General features: G+C 38.1%; 1 protein-coding gene across 6 annotated transcripts in view; it reads left to right on the forward strand.

The window, feature by feature from the left end:
* ELF1 (E74 like ETS transcription factor 1) overlaps positions 1-13015 on the forward strand; it is a 148710-nt gene that overhangs the window by 44013 nt on the left and 91682 nt on the right. The window contains exon 1 of one of the 6 annotated variants that reach the window (XM_073345863.1): positions 3790-3999. The exons of the other annotated variants lie outside the window; for them this stretch is intronic. The gene's annotated coding sequence lies outside the window, so the exon portion shown is untranslated. Of the gene's footprint in view, positions 1-3789; positions 4000-13015 lie in introns of those variants that run through there. 6 annotated transcript variants of the gene reach the window in all.

Here is a 13015-nt window from a genome sequence, read left to right on the forward strand (position 1 = left end):
ATTCTTTCCGGTTTGTGAGCAGCAGGTCAAAAAGAGCTCTGCCCCTAGTTGGTTCCTCCAGCACTTGCACCACGAAATTGTCCCCTACAATTTCCAATAACTTCCTGGATTGTCTGTGCACCGCTGTATTGCTCTCCCAGCAGATATCAGCAATGCCCCTCTGCCATGTACATTGGCCAAACTGGACAGTCTCTACGTAAAAGAATAAATGGACACAAATCAGACGTCAAGAATTATAACATTCAAAAACCAGTCGGAGAACACTTCAATCTCTTTGGTCACTCAATTACACACCTAAAAGTGGCAAAAAAACTTCAAAAACAGACTCCAACGAGAGATTGCTGAATTGGAATTAATTTGCAAACTGGATACAATTAACTTCGGCTTGAAGAAAGACTGGGAGTGGATGTGTCATTACACAAAGTAAAACTATTTCCCCATGTTTATTTCCCCCCCTACTGTTCCTCACACGTTCTTGTCAACTGCTGGAAATGGCCCACCTTGATTATCACTACAAAAGGTTCCTCTTCTCCCCCCCCCCCCGCTCTCCTGCTGGTAATAGCTCACCTTACCTAATCACTCTTGTTACAGTGTGTATGATAACACCCACTGTTTCATGTTCTCTGTGTATTTAAATCTCCCCACTGTATTTTCCACTGCATGCATCCGATGAAGTGAGCTGTAGCTCACGAAAGCTTATGCTTTTTTACAAATAAATTTGTTAGTCTCTAAGGTGCCACAAGTACTCCTTTTCTTTTTGCAGATAGAGACTAACACGGCTGCTACTCTGAAACCTGAATTAAGTTTAAGTTTCTCATCCTTGTTGTATTGTGCAAGCATTAAAGACATCTGCCTACTTTTCTGCTCTTGTCTTCTGTTGTGCCTGTGGTCTTTGTGCCTTTCCTGTGCCTTTCTGTATGCTTGCAATGATCTCCATATCCAGTGCACTGGACTCCATCCCTCTTGAATTGATTCTTTATCCTCAAAGGTACAAATTCTAGTCCACTATCAAGCCTACACTAACATCTTCCCAATTAAAAAAAACAACCCTTGCTTCCCTATTTTTTTGTTCTGATTAAAATTTTGTCAGTCCTTTGTGTCTGTGTGTTTATATAATCATAGCCCCCGTCACAAAGTTCTCTACAGTGTCCTTATCTGTGTCTTGTACAGCTCTAAGAAAACCCACACTGTTCAACAAAGAGTAGATAGTAATATTTAGTTGTCAAGGCTGATTCCCAACTCTGGCACTTCGAGTGCAGAAGGTAGGAGCCCACAGGGATTTTAAAAGATAATACTTGGCACTCCAGGCTTGTATTAAACCCCCAAGGTTACAGCTTTTCTCTGACCTTGGCTTGGTAAATGCTGCCACCACCCAAGTGAAAAACTGCCTCTTTCAAATCCTGGAATAACTCACTTGGGAAGTTTTCCCTGAGGCCCCTTGGCTTTTCCACCCCTCCCTCGGGGAAGCTGAGAAGAAAACAAACAAAAGGGAAACCCAGCTGTTGACATCAGCTAATTGAAAAACATATGCACAGACCTTTTAAGACACAAAATCCAATCAGGTTCTTAAAAAGGGTAAATTTTATTAAAAACAAAAAGAAAGAAAATACATCTGGAACTTAGACTTTTGCTAAATCTTAAAAAAAAAAAAAAATTCCAAAAATTAAGCACCCAAAATAGCTTTCTTGGGGGTTCAGCTTAAAGGTTACAAGCAAACAAGAGCATCTGGGATTAGCACAGAGCAATCCACAAGCCTTACAGAAAAGAAAATAAGTAACCCTAATGCATCTATCTAAACATTCCCTGTCCCAATGAATTCTTCTAGGTATGGATGATGAATTTTCATACCTGGTTCAAACTTTACACAGCATTTCAGCTTCCCCCATCTCTACAGCCCAGATAACACAACAGAGAGACAAAGGGAAAGGTTTTTTTCCCATTTTAAAAAGTTCTAGCCTTCCCATTGGCTCTTTTAGTCAGGTGTTTACCTGGGGGACTTTTTAACCCTTTACAAGTAGTGCAAGCAGCCACCAAGAGAGACTTTATAGCTAACTGGCTGGCTGGGTGTCCATAAAAGGGAGCTTCCCCTTACCCCCCCCCCCCCCCCGTCATTTATCACATTAGTTTAATCACATAAATAGCACATTGAAAATTGAGAATTTCAAAGGCCATATTTTTTCCTTTGGTATACATATATGTTCCAGTTGACTTCAGTAGGAATTACACATGTATATGATAGGGCAGATTTTGGTCCTAAGAATTTAAATATTTCTCCCATTGTTTAGGGCAGGTGGTACAACTTTGAAAATAACTTCTGAGGGCCAAATGATATTTTATTTCAACTAGAAAAATAGGAGAAAACTATCAAAGTTCAGGCAACTTCACCTGAATTCCCCTCTCCCGGGTCCACCATTGGCACCCAGTCTTAGGCTTCTGTCTCCTCAGCCATCACTTTTCTTGGGCAGAGACACACGGCTCCCTCCTGACTGGGATATTTCCAGGCTGCACAGTTCCCTCCCTCCACTGAGTTCCCCAGCAAGTCAGACTGCCTAAACAGGCCTGCCTTGAGTTCCCCTCAGAGAATATAAACAGTGTAATTGCCCACTGTTAAAAGTTACCACATAGTCCTTTATAAGCAAGCACATTTATTCTTAGGGTAAAAGCATTACAGAGAAAACATATTAATAACAATAAAAGAATCTACATCCCTACTTATAAACTTATCAGAGATCACCCCCAATTCCAACAAGAGCTCTGGTAGGATTCAGTCCTTCAAACTCCGTCAAGGTGTTTTTCTGTCTTCACAAGTTCTTAACAGCTCTTACTTTAGAACAAGAACACCCATTAATCTGTGAGTCATTCTTTTATACAGTTTTGGTCTAAAGGTCCCCTCCTCAGGTTGAAACTTAAAAAGGCTGAGTTCTTGCATAACCAGAAGAGGTATATTTGAATACATGTCCCCCTGGGAAACCCATCTCACTTTGTCCCATAAATTCATTCTTGTCTGGCAGAATAACACTTCCTAGGGCTACATGCCATTCCACAATAATACATAAACTTTACATTTTTTAATAAAATGCACTGCAAAGCTACTTATACTTAATTCATTCGGATTTTTCAAGGATATTGCAGGAAATTGCCATATCTGTCACTAGAACATAGTAAGATGTAATTGTATATTTTATGTATCCCCAACTATTGTCTTCTAAAGAGTAGAATGTTAGATAATGCAATCTGAAGACAGAATCATTTTTGAATTTTTTATTAATATTTTAGTGTTTTAAATTCTTTATAATGTTACATTAAAATGTTTTACATTAAAAGGCTAATTAGTTTATTGTCTCTTTGCACATACAAAGATTAGGTTTAATTCAGTCAAGAAGTAGCACAGAAAGACATATCTAATATCACTATGTAAATTGTTCCAACCCTTCTTTGTCCATTGTTTTCCAAACATAACAAGCTTTAATGCACCTGTTTGATTTTTTTTTTTTTTTTTTTTTAAACAACTTCAATCGACAGCACCGGTGACTTTTCTATTCTCTGCTGTTAGGGAAAAAGCATGAAACATTATTTGTTTGTTTCGTTAGCATTTGACAAATTAAGTGCTTTCTTACAAAGTGAATGCCTTTCAGTTGCTTTCTAAAATGTGGTTTTAAACAACCAGTAGTGCATGTTGCACTAACTCTGCATTCTAGTTTGTTGCAAAGATTATTTGGCCTTTGCTCTTGCTAGCTAAGGTGGGGCTGGGTGATTCAGGTTGTTCTCTTTTCCCTTCTTACCTGCAGATTTGCATGTTTGACCTAGCAGAGTAATTGGGCCCACAGCAACATGGGCGTGCCTCCCTGAGAAACACTTAGTTTCATGTATGACTCATAAGCTGAAGCACAGACACTACTTCCCCAATCTACAGTAGCCATTTTAACTGCATAAAACTGCTGGATTTCTTTTTTACTTTCTGGCTCTTGGGACTATGCAAACACCTTAAAACAAATTAAGGTAACGTTTCTGTCTTGCTGTGGTACAGTATCTAAATAGGAGTGATAATTCTAATAGCACAGTAGGTGTACCTGTTGAAGAAACATGGCTGTATGTTCTTTACCTCTGTTAATGTATGAACTCAGTCACATGCTTGATTGCACTTAACTACCAGGGGAAAACAAAGAATGTCAGTTCTTGTAGGTTTTGGCCTTGAGGGCAAAGCATCTTTTAAAATCTAAAAATCTTTTGTATACCAGAAATTCCTCAGACGTATCATGAGAGTAAGACTGAAAAAAAGAAAACTTGCTGTTATAGTTTACTAAATAGTCAGTTCTGTTGCACTTCACGTAAAAATGATTATTTAATATTTAAGTGCCGTGTAAAGTAGTTTTTTGCTGTGTGTTTTTCAAAATGTTAAGTGGACTATATTGTTTCTATGTTCCTGAAAACAATACACCTGAAGTAAGCCTTAAAAATTGACAATGTTTTAAATGTTGTTGCATTTCAGCTGTATGCTTATTCTTAAAATGTGTTAATATTTAATGCTTCAGATGCGCTGCTGGTTTCACTGCTTTAAACATGGCTCAGTTGATTGTAGGATATATTAGTCTTTTCTAGAGCTGGGTACACGTTTCTGATGATGTGTTTGTCATGTAGTAGAGAATTTCTGAAGGATATTCGGGCAAAGTATTAGTTAATAGCACTCTGGTTGCATTTGCTTTGTTATACTTGCTAAGGTTTGATTCTGAGCTGCTGTAAATATGGTGGATTTGTAATTCAAAGAATTGATGGCCTGAGAGTCTGTTTCTACTGAAATATCCTGTAAAAAGCCACTGTCACACTGTGTAATTTAAAATGGAACAAGAGTTTAACTGCTTTCATGGAATAAAAAATGGATATATAGTCATCCTCATACTTCTGGTCCTCAGAGTTTAGGATTTTGTATGTGACAATGAGAAAGACATAGTGTAAAAGGGACTAGGTTTAGTGCCATTTGCACAAGAAAGGTTGTGGGGAAATATGCAGTGTTCAAAGGCTGTTTTTAAATGTTCAGTGGGGAAAAATACACTTGCTACTAAAATAAGTGTAACTCACGATGACCTGTGTGTGTGGGCGCGCGCGAGCGCACATGCACACACACACACTTTGAATTGGTGTTAAGTATGTTCCTGGTCCTGTAGTTCCTATTTGAACACAATTAACTTTGATTTCAGTTGGAATCTTGTCTGAATGAGGACAGTAGCCTTCAACTCTGTATTTTAATTTTTCAATTAAAAACAAAACTCTCTTAAAAATAAAATTGAATTTCTTCTAAATTGAAAATCTCACACACTAGGAGAATGAAATTATTTGTAATATTGTACATAGGGGATACTTTTCAGTGTCATTTACTGTTCACTATAGTATAATACCTACCTCACAAGGGTGTTGTAGAGTCTTGCTTAATATAGTAATAATCTACAGTGGAGGGAGGGAGGGAGGGAAGAAATTATTAGGCTAATAGTGCACACTTCGGGTGCAACAGCCTTTTGCTTTTAGCCATCTGTAGTGTTTGCCAATAGCTACCTTGTGTATCCTGGCATGTCGTCGTCGTCTTCTTCTTATTTGTTATTATTATTGTCTCTTAATTTTAGGTTTCATTTTTAACACATTTTAAATCCCAGGTTTTTCAAGAAGGTATGCAATGTATCCTTCCCCTGAGAAAAATTATCTTTAGTAGAAGCATAAGATAAGTAATAGGGAACAGATTGAAAACACAATTTTGAATGTGTTGTGGAAGATTTTTGTTTGTTTAAAAATATTTATGATTTGCTGGACTATTTGAATTCCTTTTCTCTCCTCCTACTTTCCCATGAGCATTGATGTCCTTTTAGCTATAGTTTTGGTCTGTGGTAGCCACCTTAAACTCACTGTCTAGTGTTAAACTTGAACTAACAGAGGAGACCCCTGGTTTCTCTCCATTCCCTCCCCTCCTTTACTTTTCTTGCGAGGTAGCTAAAGGTTTTTAAAGAGTTAATCTTATAAAGTTGACTTAGCAGTCCCAAAACAGCTCCCAAATTGCTGGATGCTTCTGTAGTGCTGTTGTAGGGCTGGAGAGTAAGCGGCTGTTGCTAGTTCTTTTTCATGCCCCTCTTTAAGGAGAAATCTCTCTTTGTCCTACAGCAAAGCTCTTGTGTGTCCAGGCTCGTGGATACCATGGCGAGGCTGTGGTACAGGAACCTAAAGAGAGCAGAACCAGATGCTATAACTAAACTAGAATGAGTTGAGTAACTGGTTTAGGACTCCCAGTTGCTCCTTTTAAAGATTAACGTCAAAGACCTCCCACTGAGAAGCAGCGAAATAGCTGGACCGGAAGAGAAAAGGTGGTGGTTATAGGCTCTGACTGATTTTTCCAGCCGAAGTGTAGGTGTGGTATGATATGTGTCTCAAAAAAAGTAAAGGTGATTTTTCTATACATCCATTAGTCCTGATCAGTGCAGTGCTCTCTCTCGACATATTTTTTTATTGCCAAGGTCCCAATTCTGATTGCTGGGAGTTTGATGCGTGTCAGTGACAACATCCTGTAGGCCAACCAGCCAGTCAGGAACACAAGACTTTGGACAATGTGCCTGCAGCCATACTTTGCAAACATTTTGCACTTCTAGAGCTCCTTTTCATCTGAGGTTCTCCAAGTATTATTTTCTTCTCTGTTGTTAGTTTTGGTGAGTCCCCACACTTGTCACTGATACAAGATAGAGGGAGAAATAAATGTGTATGTTATGTAGTTGGTCAGGTACTGTAATTGCCTCTGATGTCTGTGGAAACTGTTAGTTCAGTGGTGCATTACTCTTCTCAAGCTTCTTGGGATGAAGAATTACCTGGCTTCACTTCTGTCTGGAATAGCTGAATTTGTATGTGGGGAGATACAGTAGAGCCAAATCAGGTGAACTGATCCAAATGCCTTTGAAAGTGTTTGTTTGTATCAAAAATGTGGGATTTCCCTTTATACCAGAGGGAAGACTTTGATCTCCAAAGTAGCTTTCACTTTTTGATCGTTAAGTAAAGGTTTATAGGCTTTCATTTGGCAACTTTCACTGATAATTTTAATACTGTACTTTCTACTTGAACTTTGTTGGATATGAGAAAAGCACAGACTTCCTTTCTGAGAGGTGATTAAATATAGGGGAGGGGGAATAGATGTACAGTCTTGTTTGTGATCCACTCTGTAAGCAGCATGACTTTCCTAAAAGTAAACTTACACTTTACTCATTACATTTATGCTTTTGATACCATTGATACACTTTAGAGCTAACTCACTTTGTTAAATCTGACTGTGTCTGGGGAGGGACATTTAAATATTTGTTCTTAAGAGACTATATGCCCTGAAATTTGAAGTCTTTTACTTATCAGTAGTCTGCAGCTGTAGTGTGAAATCCTCTAGATACTCCCACTCTCCTGACATAAAGGGACTCATCTGTTCAAATAATCTATTCCTCAATATCATTCTGTCTAAGGGCCTGTCCTAAGGCAAAGCTACCAACTGTGCTCAATCTTTGTGCTGATGGGATACCATGAGATAAGGACTAAAGTTTATGCATTCTTACCCTGATGTTTGTTAGGATTTAACTACCCAATAACTAACTTTAGTGATGATAGGAATTGTATCACTAACTCTCGGTACATTTAATTGAGAATTTGCCCTTAAAGAGATCAGCCATCTCATGTCATACTGGATTAGAACTCTAATCTGAAAAGTGCATTCATTTTGGTAGCCTCAAAATGAGACTTCGAAGTCCTCAAGTTTTTATGTGAAATTCTTCCTTACATTGGACAAATATAAGTTGTTCTCTTCACTTGTCAGGAATAGAAATGCCAAACCTATAGGTTGACAATTTGGAAGGAATGTTTTCGGATGGCTTGAATAGTATTTTCTCTGTGTTTTCTGTATTTCGAGATTTAAGTCTAAATTACTTTTAAAAACCTTGTTTAACCAGGAGTCAGCTTGGCATCTGATCTTAATTAGCAGGCGTAATTTTTTTGCATCCTTCATCCCTTTACCTGTTTTGTACCTGTTCAGCAGGTGAACTAACTGCTGTCATGACTTACTCTTCTCCTGTTTGTCTAATTTACCTAATGATAAGTAGTGAGATGACTACTAAGTTGTGTTGGTTCTCCCTTCGGATGGGGAGAAAGGAGTGAGAGCTTGAGTGATTCAAACTGCTCTTGACAGTTTCAAGGAAATTGGTAAGGATGTTACATGTATTTTGTGGTTTATACATATTATTTCATCACTAAAAGTTTTCTCTCTAGATCTCCCCTATGTTCTTAATTGGCTGCTTGGCAGATAAATAGTAATATAACTGAAAGAGATTAAAGGAAAAATAATTTTCGCTCTTTTTAAAAAATTGTTAACTTTGTGATTTGAAAACACTTTGTCTATGTCTGTTTCACTGTTGTTCCGGTGCCTACTTATCTTTTTGTTTGTGTGGATCTTTCACACTGCAACAAGGGAAAGAAATGTTTAAAAACATAGTAAAACGGGACTGTGAAAACACAATTACTGCTTGTGCTAACCAGGGATGGTGTATATCAGAAAATGCTGATCGTGTCGTTTTAAATTTTCTATTAAGTTTTCCCTACTTGTGGACATTATGTGTGGAAGAATTGATGCTCTGGAGTTAACATCTCTAATCTTTCAAATATGTGCTAGCATGATTTATTGTAATCTGGGTGCAGCAGGCCATCTTTCCAACACAAAGTGGCTCCTCTTTAAAAAGTAAGCTTGAAAATAGTGCCTTTGAAGTAATTAGGAGTCGTGCATATGTATTTAAGGGGAAAATACAGCCTAAAGCTTTTAGAGGAGCCTGTTCTCTTGTCCAGTGCCATGCTACCTGTGTATTTGCTGTTCATGAAAAGATTTTCTACATTGCTCCTATGAACCTTATGCCTATAACTATAATGATTCAAACTTAAAGTATAGGCGGTTTAACTGTTGAGAGACACAGGGTGGATGAGAGTAGCAGCTGTGTTAGTCTGTATTCACATAAAGAAAAGGAGTACTTGTGGCACCTTAGAGACTAACCAATTTATTTGAGCATAAGCTTTCGTGAGCTACAGCTCACTTCATCTTTTATTGAACCAATTTCTGTTGGTGAAAGAGAAGCTTTTGAGATACACTGAGCTCTTTCCTATGTTGCTCAGCAGAAGTTTGGTCCAATAAAAGGCAGTACCTCACCCACCTCGTCTCTCTTTTATCCTGGGATTAACACGGCTACAATACCGCAAACAACTATGTGGTATCATCCATTTAGAGATATAGTGTGGCCAATAATGTTCAATGTTGATGTGATTAGCTAGAAAGAGAAAAATAGTTAATTTTGCCAAAATTTGCAAGCTGTCCTGTGGAAAGAATGGTCAGTTAATACAAATTGTAAGAATTCATGCTATGGATTCTTAGAGGCCTTGAACCAACACAAAAATAAAAGGAGTACTTGTGGCACCTTAGAGACTAACCAATTTATTTGAGCATAAGCTTTCGTGAGCTACAGCTCACTTCATCGAATGCATACTGTGGAAACTGCAGAAGACATTATATACACAGAGACCATGAAACAATACCTCCTCCCACCCCACTCTCCTGCTGGTAATAGCTTAAGTAAAGTGATCACTCTCCTTACAATGTGTATGATAATCAAGTTGGGCCATTTCCAGCACAAATCCAGGTTTTCTCACCCTCCGCCTCCCCCCCTCCACAAACTCAGGAGTGAGTTTGTGTGTGGGGAGGGGGGCGGAGGGTGAGAAAACCTGGATTTGTGCTGGAAATGGCCCAACTTGATTATCATACACATTATAAGGAGAGTGATCACTTTACTTAAGCTATTACCAGCAGGAGAGTGGGGTGGGAGGAGGTATTGTTTCATGGTCTCTGTGTATATAATGTCTTCTGCAGTTTCCACAGTATGCATTCGATGAAGTGAGCTGTAGCTCACGAAAGCTTATGCTCAAATAAATTGGTTAGTCTCTAAGGTGCCACAAGTACTCCTTTTCTTTTTGCGAATACAGACTAACACGGCTGTTACTCTGAAACCAACACAAAAATGAATTCTGAGAACCTATGCAGGATCTTGTATGATGCAGTTTGGAGTGCAGCACTTTCCAACTCATGTTATTGACGAAATGAATGCTATTCTTTTTTTTCTTTAAATGTACATTTTTTTCAAAAGGAGAAAATAAGGAACTATAGAACCATAGAAGTTTCTGTATCATGTGTGTGGTGTTGGGGGTTTTTTCCTGCCTGTTTGGACTTACAGTACAAACGAAAATGAAACACTTTTGTATTGAGAGGCAACTCCATGGCACTATTTGTTTGACTATAAGAGAATGCTTATGGAGTTCTCACTAATTCTAAACTATGTCTATCCAAAAAGTGTATTTATTCTGGTTACCAGCCAAAGCCAACATTGAAATAATTATGTTTTTAAAAATCCAGACACCAAGAAGTGAAATTTTAGTTTGTCTAACATAGCCATAATTTAGGAAGCAGCTACTTAATAACACGTTTAAAATGTAAAACCCTTCATAGAACATTCTAGCTAGCAAGAAAAATCCTTATTGTTATAATTTCCCCTAAATATTTACTTCTAGAAGATGTGTGTACGCTACTGTAACTGTCTTCCTCTAAAATCAAGTGTTTATATATTGGATTAAATACAAGCCAAGTGGACCTTTAATATTATGCTCTGATTAGCTTGTATTTAATATAATTATAGCAATAATGGGTTGGAATTAATTTCTCTTATACTTGCCAATGTTAAGGCTGGCAGCCAAATGACACAATAAGAGTCCAAACTTGTAAGTGCTCAGATAAAATAGGGGAATCTTGAGGTTTGCAGGAGAGATTTAGTAATATAAGGTTGTGTGATGACAGAGACTATTTGTTTAACAATGTATTGCTTATATGAATTCTGATGCCTGCTTGTATCTCAGTACTCTAGGCATCCAACATTTGGCCTACATCCAGCAGTACTGGAAAGTCTTTGTTTTAATTAGCACTGCCAAGAATCCCTATAGTGTGCACAAGACTATGCCGTCATTATGTTAATATGGTCATGTTAGAAAATACGTGTATCCATGGGAGGAGAAAATACTAAGGTAATAACTAAATTGTTATTATTTGTATTATCGTAGTGCCTAGAAGCCCCAGTCATGCACCAGCGCCCCATTATATGAGGCGCTGTACAAACACCGAATGAAAAGACAGTCCCTGTCTGATTAGGGAATAGCCATTTCACTTTTTGAGAACTGTCCATGGAATCATCACTATGGATAGGATCCCGTGCTGGTGAAACTACTGCACTGGTTCTATATATATTGTACTAGATTTCAATAAAATATGAATGGAAGTCTTCATGAGTCAGGAAATGTGCAGACTCCTTTTTTGTTGCTGCAAACAAGTATCTGTAGAATATTTGGGACTCAGAAACAGAGAAGTGAATTAAATCCTATATGCATTGTACTGAGACGTTTGCCAGCTTGCTTGCAGTGTATTCTTCTAAGGTCTAACATAGCCTAGAATATATACAGAACTCAGATTATAATATCTATCCAAAAGAAATTTGGCATTTGTATTTATGGACTGGAGGGGTAATAACACTAGATCCAGGTTTCAGAGTAACAGCCGTGTTAGTCTGTATTCGCAAAAAGAAAAGGAGTACTTGTGGCACCTTAGAGACTAACCAATTTATTTGAGCATGAGCTTTCGTGAGCTACAGCTCACTTCATCGGATGCATGCCGTGGAAACTGCAGCAGACTTTATTTATACACAGAGAATATGAAAAAATACCTCCTCCCACCCCACTGTCCTGCTGGTAATAGCTTATCTAAAGTGATCATCAGGTGGGCCATTTCCAGCACAAATCCAGGTTGGAAATGGCCCACCTGATGATCACTTTAGATAAGCTATTACCAGCAGGACAGTGGGGTGGGAGGAGGTATTTTTTCATATTCTCTGTGTATAAATAGTATAAATAAAGTCTGCTGCAGTTTCCACGGCATGCATCCGATGAAGTGAGCTGTAGCTCACGAAAGCTCATGCTCAAATAAATTGGTTAGTCTCTAAGGTGCCACAAGTACTCCTTTTCTTTTTAGATCCAGGTTCTATCTAGACTGTTCCACACATCTTTTTATCTGAATCCCGCTGTTAAATTCTCATGCTGTCCCAGCTGCAGGTCTCCCTATGGTCTGGTCTAAAAGCAGGCCTTGTCTACACTACAAAAGTTTCGCTCACATAGCTAGAGCGGCAGACTTTTCCAGTATTGATGCAATTTGCACTGGCATAAAAGTGCCTTTTCTTGGTATAGCTTACACCAGTTCCCCAAGAAACATAAACTATACCGGCAAAAACACTTTTAAGCCAGCAGAAGTGCATCTACACCAGGCCTTATACTTGCATAGCTATATCGCTAAGGTGTGGTGTGTCTTTTGTTTTTGGGGGTTTTTAACTGACATAATTATGATGGAATAAGCCTTAAATTTAGACTAGGCCTGTTTGCACCAATTTAACTAAAGGCGTGATATAAACTGATTTAATTAAACTGTTAGAGCTTTGTACATGGCCACTCTTACATCTGTTTAGATCACAGGTTCTTAACCTTTTTTTGAATCATACCCCCAATATTTTTTCTACACCCTTTTACAACACGGGACTTTTCAATGTAATCTAGATGGAACTGGGACCATTAATAGTCTGATTACAATAAGGACTGGTTTAAATAAACATGATAACAGAAAACTTGGGAAGGTAATGGGTTTTTTGGGTGGGGAAGCAGGTGCAAACAAAGTCCTAAAAGTGCAGAAACAAAAATAATAATTTCTTTTTTTGAGGAGTATGGGAAGGAGACATAAGGACAAGATATGGGTTGCTATCACTTTTTAAAATGTTTACTTTTTGCTACAATAAAAATATACTAGCTATTCCCATCTGCTAATGCAGGGTATTCAAATGAACTGATGACCTTTGAGCTCAATCTGAAGAGACAAATGAGTGAAGCAGAC

Source organism: Lepidochelys kempii, chromosome 1 (assembly GCF_965140265.1).
Source record: "Lepidochelys kempii isolate rLepKem1 chromosome 1, rLepKem1.hap2, whole genome shotgun sequence".
Taxonomy (NCBI): Eukaryota; Metazoa; Chordata; order Testudines; family Cheloniidae; genus Lepidochelys; species Lepidochelys kempii.